The 14,842-nt window shown below is 51.2% G+C and overlaps 1 protein-coding gene across 1 annotated transcript in view; it reads right to left on the reverse strand.

Annotated features, from left to right (window-relative positions):
- The window catches only part of TULP4 (TUB like protein 4), a 290,010-nt gene extending 288,799 nt beyond the window's left edge, over positions 1-1,211 (reverse strand). The window contains exon 1 of the mRNA XM_050786689.1: positions 1,123-1,211. The gene's annotated coding sequence lies outside the window, so the exon portion shown is untranslated. The remainder of the gene's footprint in view (positions 1-1,122) is intronic.
- Positions 1,212-14,842: the final 13,631 nt, after the last annotated feature.

Below are 14,842 nucleotides of genomic sequence, written 5' to 3' on the forward strand. Positions count from 1 at the left end.
TTCAAAACCTTCGAAATAACTTCCTCTGTGCTTTTTCATAAACCTGCCTATGGCAATGACTTAATGGATATCCTTAAGGTGCTGAACTACTGTAAAACAAAAGGGGGGTGGGGGGAGACCCCAAAGAGATCCAGGAGACAGTTCCTGGCGAGGGGAGTTGATTATCCCCGACGGGAAAGTCTTAAGAGACTTTCTGATGACAAGGGCAGTTCAGCAGGTAGAAGGAATAGGTCCCTAACGGACATCAACCCCGGAGAGGGCTGTGTCACCCTCACTTCCTTCCACAAAGCCAGGCCACCCTCACCTTCCCACCCCTGAAGCGGTGTCACCACAGGAAGAAGTAGACACCTTCCAGCTAATTATCCCAAGCGGGTCAAACTTTGGAATCGGCGTCCTGCTCCGTGTTGTGGAGCGCATGGCAAAGAGGAAGGGTTGGTGCTGGGAGCAGAATCTCCGTGATTTGCCAGAGGAAACAGCACAGACTCCAGACAGCAGAAGCGCCGGGATTTCCATGCAGCTGCCACGACAGGTGACCGGGCCCGCTCTGCAGACACCCGGCTTGCCCGGGGGCTTCGCGGAAGGTGGGGCGGGCGGGCTGGGGAGACCGGCCCGGCAGGGGAGGTGGCGGCGCGGCCGGGGAAGCCGCTAGGGCCCGACGCCGGGGAGGAAGAGGAGGAGCGCAGCCCAGTCTCCCTGGGGAAACCGTTTTCAGGGATTTTCTGTCTCCACAATTAAGAAAAAAAAAATGGCTCCAAGCCAAACGCCTCCCGATCTCACACACACACCACACGCACCACCCCACACGCACGCCCGCCCCGCGCTCAGCTTTCGCCCCATTTTCTCACACGCGGAGACAAAAGGCTCCCACAGCCAAGCAGCGGCCACGGCCGCCGGGCCCGGGTCAGACGCCCCCTCGCGCCGCCCCCTCCCGAGACTCCCGCAGCCGCCGCCCCGACCCCCGCCCGCCGCGCTCACCAAGCCCGCCGCGCCGACCCCGGGGCCCGCCGCAGGGGGACACACGCCCGGCGGGGCAGGGACGGCGCTCGGGCCGGCGCCCCCTCCCGCGGGACTGCGCGGCGCCCAGCCCGCCGCGGCGGCGACAGCGGCCCGGCGCCCGCTCACCTCCGGGCGGCCGTAGCGGCAGCCCCAGCAGCTCCTCCGCGCCTCTCCGCCTCCGGCAGCCCCGCGTCGCCGCCGCCGCCGCCGCCTCCCCCAGCGTCTCGGCCGAGTCTCCGCCTCCCTCCACCGCCACAGCCGCCGCCGCCGCCGGCCCGGCTGCGCGCCACGTGACCGCGCCACGTGACCCGGCGCGGCGAGCGGCGCCTCCCCGGCCGGCGCTAGCGCTCCGGCCCCCGCCGCCGGCCGTTGGCGCCCCCCGGCCGCCCTCCTTCCCGGCTTAGGGCTCGCGTGCCCCACGCCCCGCCGCGGGCCGCCGCGCCGCCCGCCACCGGAGCCGCCGCCTGCCCGAGCCACCTGCTCGCACCCCAGGCGCCGCCACCCCAGGAGACCCCCGCCCCCGGCCCGCACCGCGCCACGGTGCCCACGATGCCCACAGTGCCGGGCCTAGGCCTCCAGTCTCCTGGCTCGGGACGGCCTCAGCACCCGGGCACCGCGCCGCTAGCGAGCCGTCTGAACTTCGTTTGAGCCGGAAGTGGACGTCCCAGTCCCATTATGTCTTACAGGGAAAGCCGCCGGGAGCACAGAGGCGCTGGCACCACCGACCCGCGCAGCTCCCCGGGAAAACGGTCACCGGAGTGGCCGCGATGGTGACATCCCAGACAGAGGATCTCTTATTCAGTTGTCTATGGAGAAAGGACTGGATAGCGTCATTTTAACTTAGGGAAGAACAATTCACAGCCTTCCGCCTCCTGTTAAATGGATGTCCTGTTAACAACGAAACTTCATACTCTCTCCTTTTTCCAGCTTGTGCAAAGAAATAGCATAGCTGATTGTGTGACTCTTCACACGTGTGGTTAACAAAACAACAACAAAAAAAGAAGCATTCTTTTTTCCTCGATTTGCAGCATTAGAGGCCCCATATGGTTAGGAATAGCAGCCACTCTTCCGCAAGGGCTCAGCATTGTTTTCTAGTTTGCTTGTCTGCAAAAGTTTTCGAATCCGTTTCAGACTTAAGAATTCCTGATTCTGTGACTATTGTCAAAAAAAAAATGTTGGACCGAGTTTGTTAAATTCTGAAATTCCATGCCTCGCCTCAGCCTCCCGAGTAGCTAGTGACTACAGGTACCCGTCACCGTGCCCAGCTCATTTGTGACTTTTTTTTTTTTGAGTGTAGGAGTCTCGCTTTGTTGCCCTGGCTCATCTCGAACTCTTGGCTCCAAGTGATCCTCCTGCCTCTGCCTTTCAAAGTGTTGGGATTACAGGCATCAGCCACTACACTTGGCCTTATTTTATAAATTTTGACAAATGCTACCTAGACTTTTTTTATTTTAAAAAAGGTAAACCAAGCGTGGCGTGTAGTCCCAGCTACTCTGGAGGCTGAGGCGGGTGGATCCCTGGAGACCAGGAGCTGGGGGCTGCAGTGAGCTATAATCATGCCTGTGGACTCCAGCCTGAGCATAGCGAAACTCGGCTTTAACAAAAGAAAATTAAATTTTAATTTAAAAGTAACTAAAACAAGAATAGTTGCCTCATGTTTGAATAAATATAAATGCACTTAACTGTGGTCCCAGCTACTCTGGAGGCTGAGGCACGAGAATCCTTCGAACCCCAGGAGGCAGAGGTTGCCGGAAGCCGAGATTGCACCACTGCACTCCAGCCTGGGTGACAGAGTGAGACCCTGTCTCAAAAAGACTATATATATATTATATATGTAAAATGCACTTAATAAAAGTATTAAGATCAGCATTATTTGATGCTATTTTATAAGCACTCCGAAACTTAATTTTGAAAACTTTAATAAAACTGCATTTATGTCTTAAAGTACCTTAAAAGATAATCTTCATTCAATGTAATTAGTATTGCACTTCAGTTTAGTGCTCACTATTGTGTTAAATACTGTGGAGAGATCAAAGGAAGAATATGGTCCTTCAAAATTTAAAATTTCTAGACAGAGTTACTTTAAAATATGTGCATAACTTTTTTTTTTTTTTTTTTTTTTTTTTTTTTTTTTTGAGACGGAGTCTCCGCCGGGCGCGGTGGCTCAAGCCTGTAATCCCAGCACTTTGGGAGCCGGGCGGATCACAAGGTCAGGAGATCGAGACCATCCTGGCTAACACGGTGAAACCCCATCTCTACTAAAAAAATACAAAAAACTAGCCGGGCGAGGTGGCGGGCGCCTGTAGTCCCAGCTACTCGGGAGGCTGAGGCAGGAGAATGGCGTGAACCCGGGAGGCGGAGCTTGCAGTGAGCTGAGATCCGGCCACTGCACTCCAGCCTGGGCGACAGAGCGAGACTCCGTCTCAAAAAAAAAAAAAAAAGAAGAGAGACGGAGTCTTGCTCTGTCGCCCAGGCTGGGATGCAGTGGTGTGATCTCGGCTCACTACAACTTCCGCCTCCCAGGTTCAAGCAATTCTCCTGCCTCAGACTCCTGAGTAGCTGGGATTACAGGCGCTGCCACCGTGCCCATCTAATTTTGTATTTTTAGTAGAGACGAGGTTTCACCATGTTGCCCAGGCTGGTCTCCAACTCCTGACCTCAGGTTATCTGCCCACCTTGGCCTCTCCAAAGTGCTGGGATTACAGGCGTGAGTCACCACGCCTGGCCAAAATGTATATGTAACTTTTTTTTTTCTTCTTCTTCTTTTTGAGAGGGAGTCTCGCTCTGTCGCCCAGGCTGGAGTGCAGTGGCCGGATCTCAGCTCACTCAAGCTCCTCCTCCCGGGTTTACGCCATTCTCCTGCCTCAGCCTCCCGAGTAGCTGGGACTACAGGCGCCCGCCACCTCGCCCGGCTATATTTTTGTATCTTTTAGTAGAGACGGGGTTTCACCGTGTTAGCCAGGATGGTCTCGATCTCCTGACCTCGTGATCCTCCAGTCTCGGCCTCCCAAAGTGCTGGGATTACAGGCTTGAGCCACCGCGCCCAGCCCTTTTTTTTTTTTTTTTTTTTTTTTTTTTTGCGACGGAGTTTCACTCTTGTTGCCCAGGCTAGAGTGCAATGGCGCAATCTCAGCTCACCACAATCTCCGCCTCCCAGGTTCAAGCGATTCTCCTGCTGCAGCCTCCCCAGTAGCTGGCATTACAGGCATGTGCCACCACGCCCGGCTAATTTTGTATTGTTAGTAGAGACGGGGTTTCTCCATGTTGGTCAGGCTGGTCTCGAACTCCTGACCTCAGGTGATCCACCCGCCTCAGCCTCCCAAAGTGCTGGGATTATAGGTACGAGCCACTGTGTCCTGCCTATACATAACATTTTTTAAACGCTTTCTCTCGCGCGCGTGCTCTCTCACTCACACACACACACACACACAGATCAGGGATCAGCATTCATTTCCCTGACCTGGAGCAAATTATGGAAAATGTGACCCTTGCTGTCAGACTAAAGAACAAAAGGATTAAAGATGAACTTTCTTGGTTCAATAAATACAATCTATATAACAGTATAAAAATGATAGAACAAATACCATCAAGAATGAATAATACAGGTGTTCTTTCTTCTGCAAAATGAAAAAAATAATACTCACCTTGAAACTACTCTTCTACTAATACCACAGTTTTCCATAAGGCCCACACGTATAAACTCTCTTTTATCCAGCACTTCTTGGGTACAAATATACCCAACTCTCAGCAAAACTGAGAAGTCCCTCAAGTTTGTTTCTGCCTGTGTCAGTTTGCACAGTGTCAGTGGTTTTGCAAATGTCTTTGGAGCAAGTATCTTCGCTGAAGTCCTGGTTCTACCACTTGCTAACAAGTGACAAGAACAATATTCCAAACGCTGTGTCTTTAGCCATACATTCAAAAAACAATGTCTACCTCACAGGGCTGTTGAAATAGTCAAATAAAACATGTAAAATATATGCCTGGCACACAAGAGGTGCTCAATCAAAAAATAATACTTCGGCCGAGCACAGTGGCTCATGCCTGTATTCCCAGTACTTTAGGAGGGCAAGGCAGGTGGGTCACCTGTGATCATGAGTTCAAGACCAGCCTGACCAACATGACAAAACCCCATCACTGCTAAAAATACAAAAATTAGCCAAGCATGGTGGCACACACCTGTAATCCCAGCTACTTGTGAGGCTGAGGCAGGAGAATCACTTGAACCCAGGAGGCAGAGGTTGCAGTGAGCCGAGATCATGCCACTGCACTCCACCCTGGGCAACACAGCGAGACTCCATCTCAATAATAATAATAAGCCAGGTGCGGTGGCTCACGCCTGTAATCCCAGCACTTTGGGAGGCCAAGGTGGGCGGATCACCTGAGATCGGGAGTGTGAGACCAGCCTGACCAACATGGAGAAACCCTGTCTCTACTAAAAATACAAAAAATTAGCTGGGCATGGTGGCGCATGCCTGTAATCCCAGCTACTCAGGAGGCTGAGGTACAAAAATGACTTGAACCCAGGAGGTGGAGGTTGCGGTGAGCTGAGATTGTGCCATTGCACTCCAGCCTGGGCAAAAAGAGTGAAACTCCATCTCAAAAAAAAAAAATACGACTACTACTAACAATAATACCTCCAGCCTGAACATGGTGAAACCTCGTCTCTACTAAAAATACAAAAATTAGCCTGGCGTGGTGGCGGGCACCTGTAGTCCCAGCTACTCAGCAGGCTGAAGCAGGAGAACTGCTGAACCTGGGGGACAGAATTTGCAGTAAGCCAAGATTGTGTCACTGCACTCCACCCTGGGCGACAGAGTGAGTCTCCATCTCAAAAATAATAATAATACCTAAGGACCAGACACGGTGGTGGCACACACCTGTAGTCCCCTGCTACTCGGTGGCTGAGGTGGGAGGATCACTTAAGCCCAGGAGTTAGAGGCTGCAGTGAGCTGTGATCAAGCCATAGCCCTCCAATCTGGGCGACAGAGTGAGACCCTGTTTCTGAAAAATAACAATGATAATAATAGCTAAGTTTTATTAAATGCTTATCATGGGCCAAACTCTGTGCCTTGTTTGTTCTTATTTTTGCTGTTCTTTCTGTTCCCTGTTTCCCTCAGTGTTTGCCTTCTGGCCCCTACCATACCCCTGCCCCCTGAGGAATCTACTCTCCCTCTGCATGTTCAGAATGAAAGTGATTTAAAACTTTTAAAACTCATTTATAATAATCTATTACATCTGTTATGAATTTTTTTTTGAGACAAGATCTTGCTCTGTTGCCCAGGCTGGAATGTAGTGGTACAATCTTGGCTCACTGCAGCCTCAACCTCCCAGGCTCAAGTGACCCTCCCAGCTCAGCCTCCCAAGTAGCTAGGACCACAAGCGCGCACCACCACACCAGGCTAATTTTTAAAACTTTTTGTAGAGATGAGGTCTCAACTGTATTGCTCCTAGGCTCAAGCCAGTCTTCCTGCCTTGACCTCCCAAAGGGCTGGGATTACAGGCATGAGCCTCCCAGCCCTTTGGGAGGCCTGCATTTTACGCTTCTCTAAAAACCTTTCTTTTTTTTTTTTTTTTTTTTTTTTTTTTTGAGACGGAGTCTTGCTCTGTCACCCAGGCTGGAGTGCAGTGGCCGGATCTCAGCTCACTGCAAGCTCCGCCTCCCTGGTTTACGCCGTTCTCCTGCCTCAGCCTCCCGAGTAGCTGGGACTACAGGCGCCCGCCACCTCACCCGGCTAGTTTTTTTGTATTTTTTAGTAGAGACGGGGTTTCACCGTGTTAGCCGGGATCGTCTCTCGATCTCCTGGCCTCGTGATCCGCCCGTCTCGGCCTCCCAAAGTGCTGGGATTACAGGCTTGAGCCACCGCGCCCGGCCTCTAAAAACCTTTCTAATTGTGAAATGAAAAATGTTGCTGCTTATTTAGAAATCGGCGGCATTTGGGAGCCATTAGGAGGGAGATCTGGTAATGGGGACCCTTCCACTGTTCTTTGAAATCCCACATGTCCAATTAGTCCCATTTTGTTGTGTTTAAATACTTTTAAACAGTAGATTTTGGCAACACACTTGAAGAAATTAAAATCACATAATAATTGCAAAAGGATAATCGCTGTAAGAAACAGCGTCCCCCATGTGGCATTCATGATCGTGACTCTTGTCAGCTGGCTGGCCTGTAACTCTAGAGTCAAATTTGGGAAAAGCTTCTTACTACCCTGACCAAGCTCCCGGAAGTTCTGAGATACGTGACCTTTCTTTGAAAGTTACTCTTGAAGTAACTTTCCCGGCCAGGCCCAGTGGCTCACACCTGTAATCCCAGCACTTTGGGAGGCCGACGCAGGCAGATCACGAGGTCAGGAGATCAAGACCATCCGTAAACCCTGTCTTTGCTAAAAATACAAAAAATTAGCCAGGCGTGGTGCTGGGCGCCTGTAGTCCCAGCTACTCGAGAGGCTGAGGCAGGAGAATGGCGTGAACCCGAGAGGTGGAGCTTGCAGTGAGCTGAGATCGTGCCACTGCAGTCCAGCCTGGGCGACAGAGCAAGACTCCATCTCTAAATAAATAAATAAATAAATAAATAAAACTTTCCTTTGCATCTGCCTTGGGTCACACAGTGAGCTCAGAGCCCAACTGAATCTGATAGGCATTCTGGTAACAGTATATCTTGACCATTCATTAAAATGTGGCTGTGCTCCTGGCGGTGGTTAAGCACCACTGTCATACCCTAAGGCTGGGCCTGAAGGCACAAGGGATCCGCAGTCACAGCCAGCCGGGTACCTGGGTTGGCCTCTGTTCCCTTCCCTTCTCTCCACACTTCTTTGCACCCCTCCCTGGTCATGATGTTCCTCTAAGACATCCAGACAGTGAAGCTTCAGCAGCTCTTCTCACAGGCCTCTTCTCTGCCTCCCTGTCACCAAGCAGCCTGCTGGGCGACTGCCCTCCCTCCTGGCTGTAATATAACTCAGAGCCCAAAGTTTCCGCTGTCTCAAGCCCTTCAGCCACCAAGACACTCAGGAAGGGGATAGGGAAACTGGCTCCTGGACATAAGGAGATGGCAGAGGAGTCAGAGCTTTTGAAGAATAAGACGCAAACCCTTCCCCTTTCAAGGTGTCCTGAAGGTGAAAAATGCCTGAAGGTGAAAAATGCCAGCACTAGCTGAGGCTTCATCACTGGAAACCCAGCATCTGGCACCAGGGGAAACGCTGTAGCCCTGCCGTGCTCTGCTCAGCCATGCCTCATGCAGACTGTCCTGCAGTTCTGGAGGCCACCACAGCCACATGTTAAGAAAGAGTGATGAGTTGCAGCACATCCTTTTTTTTTTTTTCTTTTTTTTTTTTTTTTTTTTGAGACGGAGTCTTGCTCTGTCGCCCAGGCTGGAGTGCAGTGGCCGGATCTCAGCTCACTGCAAGCCCCGCCTCCCGGGTTCCCGCCATTCTCCTGCCTCAGCCTCCCGAGTAGCTGGGACTACAGGCGCCCGCCACCTCGCCCGGCTAGTTTTTTGTATTTTTTAGTAGAGACGGGGTTTCACCGTGTTAGCCAGGATGGTCTCGATCTTCTGACCTCGTGATCCACCCGTCTCGGCCTCCCAAAGTGCTGGGATTACAGGCTTGAGCCACCGCGCCCGGCCGCAGCACATCCTTTTGAAGGGTGGCCAGGATGGTGAGGACTCTAGAAGCTGTCTTACAACGTCATACAGTTTTACAAACATCTGATGAAGAAAATAAGAATGTTTAACCTGGGAAGAAACACACTTACAAGCCCCTGCTGGTGAACTTTGTCCCATTGAGAGCAATTGTATGGGAGGGTGGTTCTTTTTTTTTTTTTTTGAGGCAGAGTCTTGCTCGTCGCCAGGCTTAAGTGGTCCTATCTCAGCTCACTGCAACCTCCGCCTCCAAGGTTCTAGTGATTCTCCTGCCTCAGCCTCCCGAGTAGCTGGGACTACAGGCGTGCACCACCACGCCCAGCTAATTTTTGTATTTTTAGTAGAGACGGGGTTTCACCATGTTGGCCAGATGGTCTCAATCTCTTGACCTCGTGATCTACCCACCTTGCCCTCCCAAAGTGCTGGGATTACAGGCGTGAGCCACCATGCCCGGCTGGGTTGTTCCTTTTTGATTATTCATTGAGCTTCTACTTTGAACCAGGCACTGTCCAAATGAGAACAAGTATGTGGGAACTTATGAAGGGGCTTTGGATCAGAAAAGGAAGGGCCTCTGCTAGGGCAGTCACCGGGAGGTGTGTGGCCTTGCAAAGTAGCCTTAGCCCACCTACTTCTTTTTTTTTGAGACGGAGTCTCGCTCTGTCACCCAGGCTGGAGTGCAGTGGCCGGATCTCAGCTCACTGCAAGCTCCGCCTCCCGGGTTTACGCCATTCTCCTGCCTCAGCCTCCCGAGTAGCTGGGACTACAGGCGCCCACCACCTCGCCCGGCTAGTTTTTTGTATTTTTTAGTAGAGACGGGGTTTCACCGTGTTAGCCAGGATGGTCTCGATCTCCTGACCTCATGATCCGCCCGTCTTGGCCTCCCAAAGTGCTGGGATTACAGGCGTGAGCCACCGCGCCCGGCCTAGCCCACCTACTTCTATCGTTTGACTTTGGTGGCCTGGGCTGGACTCACAGAATGCAACCCAGGGTCCCACTCACCCTCTGCCTTAAAGGCTCGAGGCTCTAGTCAGCTAACTCTTCCCCTTCCCAGGCTGCTCAGAGCCTCCCAGAGCAAAATAATACCTGGACCAAGATCTAGAACCAAAAGGACTGCTTGGCTCACTCTGGAAGGGAGAAAATGGCTTACAAGAAAAGAGAACTTTTGTCATTGTCTCTTTCTTCCCATCCAGGAGAAGAGAGGAGGTGAGCGGGCTGCAGTACTTTGTACACAGTTGAAGCACCACTCTCCTTCCTCCCAATCCTTTCATTGCTGAGGTGGTCCTTTAGGGCCCTGAATTCTGAGCACACTCTCAGTAGATGCACATAGTTGGGTACACATTTTCTTTTTTTGTTTGAGACAAGGTCTTGTTCTATTGTCCTGGCTGGGGTGCAGTGGCGTGATCATAGCTCACTGCAGCCTCAAATTCTCCAGGCTCAGATGATCCTCCTGCTGCAGCCTCCTGAGTAGTGGGACCACAGGTGCATGCCACCACACCTGGCTAAGTTTTTATTTTTTTGTAAAGATGGGTGTCTCACCATCCTGGCTAACATGGTGAAACTCCATTTCTACTAAAAATACAAAAACATTAGCCAGGCATGGTGGCAGGCACCTGTGGTCTCAGCTACTTGGGAGGCTGAGGTAGGAGAATGGAGTGAACCCGGGAGGTGGAGCTTGCAGTAAGCTGAGATCTCACCACTGCACTCCAGCCTGGGCAACAGAGCGAGACTCCATCTCAAAAAAAAAAAAAAAAAAAGATGAGGGTCTCACTATGTTGCCCAGGCTAGTCTCAATCTCCTGGGCTCAAGAAATCCACCCACCTCAGCCTCCCAGAGTGCTGGAATTACAGGTGGGAGCCACTGCACCTAGCCCACACTTTCTTTAAGCAGGGTGGTCGACAGTTCAAAAGACATTGACTTGGCGCCAGGTGCAGTGGATCACGTCTGTAATCCCGGCACTTTGGGAAACCGAGGTGGGCGGATCACTGGAGGTCAGGAGTTTGAGACAAGCCTGGCCAACATAGTGAAAACCCATCTTTACTAAAAATGCGAAAATTATCTGGATGTGGTGGCGCACACCTGTAATCCCAGCTACTCAAGGGGCTGAGACAGGAGAATCACTTGAACCCAGGAGGCAGAGGTTGCAGTGAGCTAAGATAGTGTCACTGCACTCCAGCCTGGAGATGGAGCAAGGAACCATCTCAAAACAAACAGCAACAACAATACAAAGGCACTGACTTGGTCTTAGGTAAGCAGCTGTTAAGGCAGGTAACCATAACTGTTTTGGGAAACATTTTTTTCTGGCAGTGTTCTAAAAGCTTTCCTACCTCTTGATGTGTAGAAGTGTTCCCTGGGGCCGGGCGCAGTGGCTCATGCCTGTAATCCCAACACTTTGGGAGGCTGAGGTGGGCGGATCACCTGAGGTCAGGAGTTCGAGACCAGCCTGGCCACCATGGTGAAACCCCCCCCCATCTCTACTAAAAATACAAAAAGATTAGCCAGGTGTGGTGGTGTGCACCTGTAGTCCCAGCTACTCAGGAGGCTGAGACATGAGAATTGCTTGAACCCACGAAGTGTAAGTTGCAGTGAGCTGAGATCGTGCCACTGCACTCCAACCAGGTGACAGAGTGAGACTCCATCTCAAAAAAAAAAAAAAAAAAAAAAAGAAAAAGTGTTCTCTAGGACAGAGGAAGAGTGATTTTATAAAAGAAACTCGTCGGCCGGGCGCGGTGGCTCAAGCCTGTAATCCCAGCACTTTGGGAGGCCGAGACGGGCGGATCACAAGGTCAGGAGATCGAGACCATCCTGGCTAACACAGTGAAACCCCGTCTCTACTAAAAATACAAAAAAAACTTAGCCGGGCGAGGTGGCAGGCGCCTGTAGTCCCGGCTACTCGGGAGGCTGAGGCAGGAGAATGGCGTGAACCCGGGAGGCGGAGCTTGCAGTGAGCTGAGATCTGGCCACTGCACTCCAGCCTGGGTGACAGAGCGAGACTCCGTCTCAAAAAAAAAAAAAAAAAAAAAAGAAACTCGTTAGCATTAGGAGATATACCTATCGTAAATGACGAGTTAACGGGTGCAGCACACCAACATGGCACATGTTTACATATGTAACAAACCTGCACGTTGTACACATGTACCCTAGAACTTAAAGTAAAATATTAATTAAAAAATCAAAAAAAAAAAAAAAGAAACTTGCATTCCTCTAGGAGGAAAGGGATCAATGACCCTCACACCTTCCTCTACAAGGCTCAGGATGAAGGATGTGACGGGCTGGACCTGTCCAAGGCCCATGGCAGGGGAGGCCTGGAGGCCTTGAAGTTTGGTGACTGAGAGCAGAGTAAGATGGAATCCATGATTTACTCGTGGGGCCACGTGGGAAGGAGCCAGCATGGAGGCCCAGGGCCGGGAGGTGTTGGTGCTGGAGCCAGTTTGGAGCCAAGCCTCAGGAAGCTGGCTGCCCTCTGTGAAGCTGCTGGGTGGGAGAGCCATGGAGCTGGCAGCCGAGGGCTGTCATGTCTGAGCCTGAAGACTATTGTAGCTGAAGCATCGTTCAGTGGACATGACTTCCCTCAAATAGCGATCCCCTTAAACGCTTTGGTCTTATCTGTCGTATAGAATCTGTTTGTTCTGTCTGGTTTTGTGTTCGTGTTCACCACCACTTGGAAGAACTAATCGAGACTTCTGAAGAATAGACGGTCACATGGCCTGGGTTCTCATCTGTGCCACCACCTGGGCACACTACTACATCTCTCCAGCCTCCATTTTAGAGTCTGTGAAATGCGCAGGGGGCATAGTTCCCTGACCCTTCCCGACTTGAAAGCCCTATAGCTCTTTAAATGAAGTTCACTCATAGAAATATATATAGGGTTCTTTTCCGACCCATGACTTTGCTGTAGTTTGGAATATTTATACCAACCTCCCATAAGAAATATCTTGAAAACACTTTTTTAGGGCCAAGCGTGGTGGCTCACGCCTGTAATTCCAGCATTTTGGGAGGCCAAGGCGGGTGGATCACCTGAGATCAGGAGTTCAAGACCAGCCTGGCCAATCCGGTGAAACCTTGTCTCTACTAAAAATACAAAAAATACACCACCTGGGTGTGGTGGCGGCTGTCTGTAATCCCAGCTACTCTGGAGGCTGAGGCAGGAGAATCACTTGAATCCAGGAGGCAGAGGTTGCAGTGAGCCGAGATCGTACTATTGCACTCCAGCCTGGACGACAGAGCAAGACTGTGTCTCAAAAAAAGAAAAAAAACAAACAAACCCTTTTTTTTAGAAATAGAGTCTCAATCTGTTACCCAGGCTGGAGTGCAGTGGCATGATCCTAGCTCACTGTAGCCTCCAATTCCAGGGATGAAGGGATCCTCCTGCTTCAGCCTCCTGAGTAGCTAGGACTACAGGCACATACCTCCACGGCCAACTAATTTTTTGAATTTTTTGTACAGATGAGATCTCAGTCTGTAGCCAAAGCTGGTCTTGAACTCTTGGCCTCAAGCAATCTTCCCACCTCGCCCTTGCAAAGTGCTGGGATTATGGGGATAAGGGGCCACACTCGGCCCCCAGTTACATTTTGTTTTTCCTCAGCAAGTTCATCCAACGTAAATTTCTCAAGCGAGGAGGGCTATATAGGAAGAGAAAAACAAACAAACAAAACAACAGCAACAACAAAAAAACCAAACTGGGAAATTTTAAAGTTAAATTTCTTTCTTTCTTTCTTTTTTTTTTTTTTTTTTTGAGACGGAGTCTGGCTCCGTCGCCCAGGCTGGAGTGCAGTGGCTGGATCTCAGCTCACTGCAAGCTCCGCCTCCCGGGTTTGCACCATTCTCCTGCCTCAGCCTCCCGAGTAGCTGGGACTACAGGCGCCCGCCACCTCGCCCGGCTAGTTTTTTGTATTTTTTTAGTAGAGACGGGGTTTCACCGTGTTAGCCAGGATGGTCTCGATCTCCTGACCTCATGATCCGCCCGCCTCGGCCTCCCAAAGTGCTGGGATTACAGGCTTGAGCCACCACGCCCGGCCTCTTTCTTTCTTTTTAATAGATGGGGGTCTCGATATGTTGCCCAGGCTGTTCTCAAACTTCCCGGCTCAAGTGATATTTCTGCCTCCATTTCCTAAAGTGTTGGGATTGCAGGTGTGAGCCACTGTGCTAGTCCCTAAAGTTAAATTTCTTTCTTTTTTCTTTTTTTTTTTTTTTTTGAGACAGAGTCTCGCTTAGTCACCCAGGCTGGAGTGCAGTGGCGCGATCTCGGCTCACTGCAAGCTCCGCCTCCCGGGTTCACGCCATTCTCCTGCCTCAGCCTCCCGAGTAGCTGGGACTACAGGCGCCCGCCGCCTCGCCTGGCTAATTTTTTGCATTTTTAGTAGAGACGGGGTTTCACAGTGTTAGCCAGGATGGTCTCGATCTCCTGACCTTGTGATCCGCCCGCCTCGGCCTCCCAAAGTGCTGGGATTACAGGCGTGAGCCACCGCGCCCGGCTTTTTTTTTTTTTTGAGACGGAGTCTCGCTCTGTCGCCCAGGCTGGAGTGCAGTTGCCGGATCTCAGCTCACTGCAAGCTCCGCCTCCCGGGTTTACGCCATTCTTCTGCCTCAGCCTCCTGAGTAGCTGGGATTACAGGCGCCCGCCACCGCGCCCGGCTAGTTTTTTGTATTTTTTAGTAGAAACAGGGTTTCACCATGTTAGGTTTCACCAAGATGGTCTCGATCTCCTGACCTTGTGATCCGCCCGTCTCGGCCTCCCAAAGTGCTGGGATTACAGGCTTGAGCCACCGCGCCCGGCCTAAAGTTAAATTTCTATCTCTATGCCATACTTTCCTTTTTTTCCCCTTCTTCCTCCCCCACCCTTTTCTTCCCTTGACTGTGAATCCAAGATATACTTAATAACCACTAAGAAGTCACTAACAGGACCATTGTTCAAGCATTTATTTTGGAGGAGTCTACCATAAATTTTCTGAAAATATAAGGATAGCAAATACTGTTGGTTGTACCCACAGCCATTCTCCCGACTTACTTGCTAATGAACCCTAGTTTATTAAGATATCCATGTGTGTCCATATCATAGTCCACTCCAGGAAGCCTGGCCGCATCCCCACATCCTGACTGGGCTGTGCTAGAAGTTCCCACCATGTGGTCCCTGGCCCAGCAGCAGAAGCAGTAATGGGGATTGTTAAAAATGCACATTTTCAGGCTCCATGCCAAACTTCCTGAATCAGAACCCT

Source organism: Macaca thibetana, chromosome 4, assembly GCF_024542745.1.
Source record: "Macaca thibetana thibetana isolate TM-01 chromosome 4, ASM2454274v1, whole genome shotgun sequence".
NCBI lineage: Eukaryota > Metazoa > Chordata > Mammalia > Primates > Cercopithecidae > Macaca > Macaca thibetana.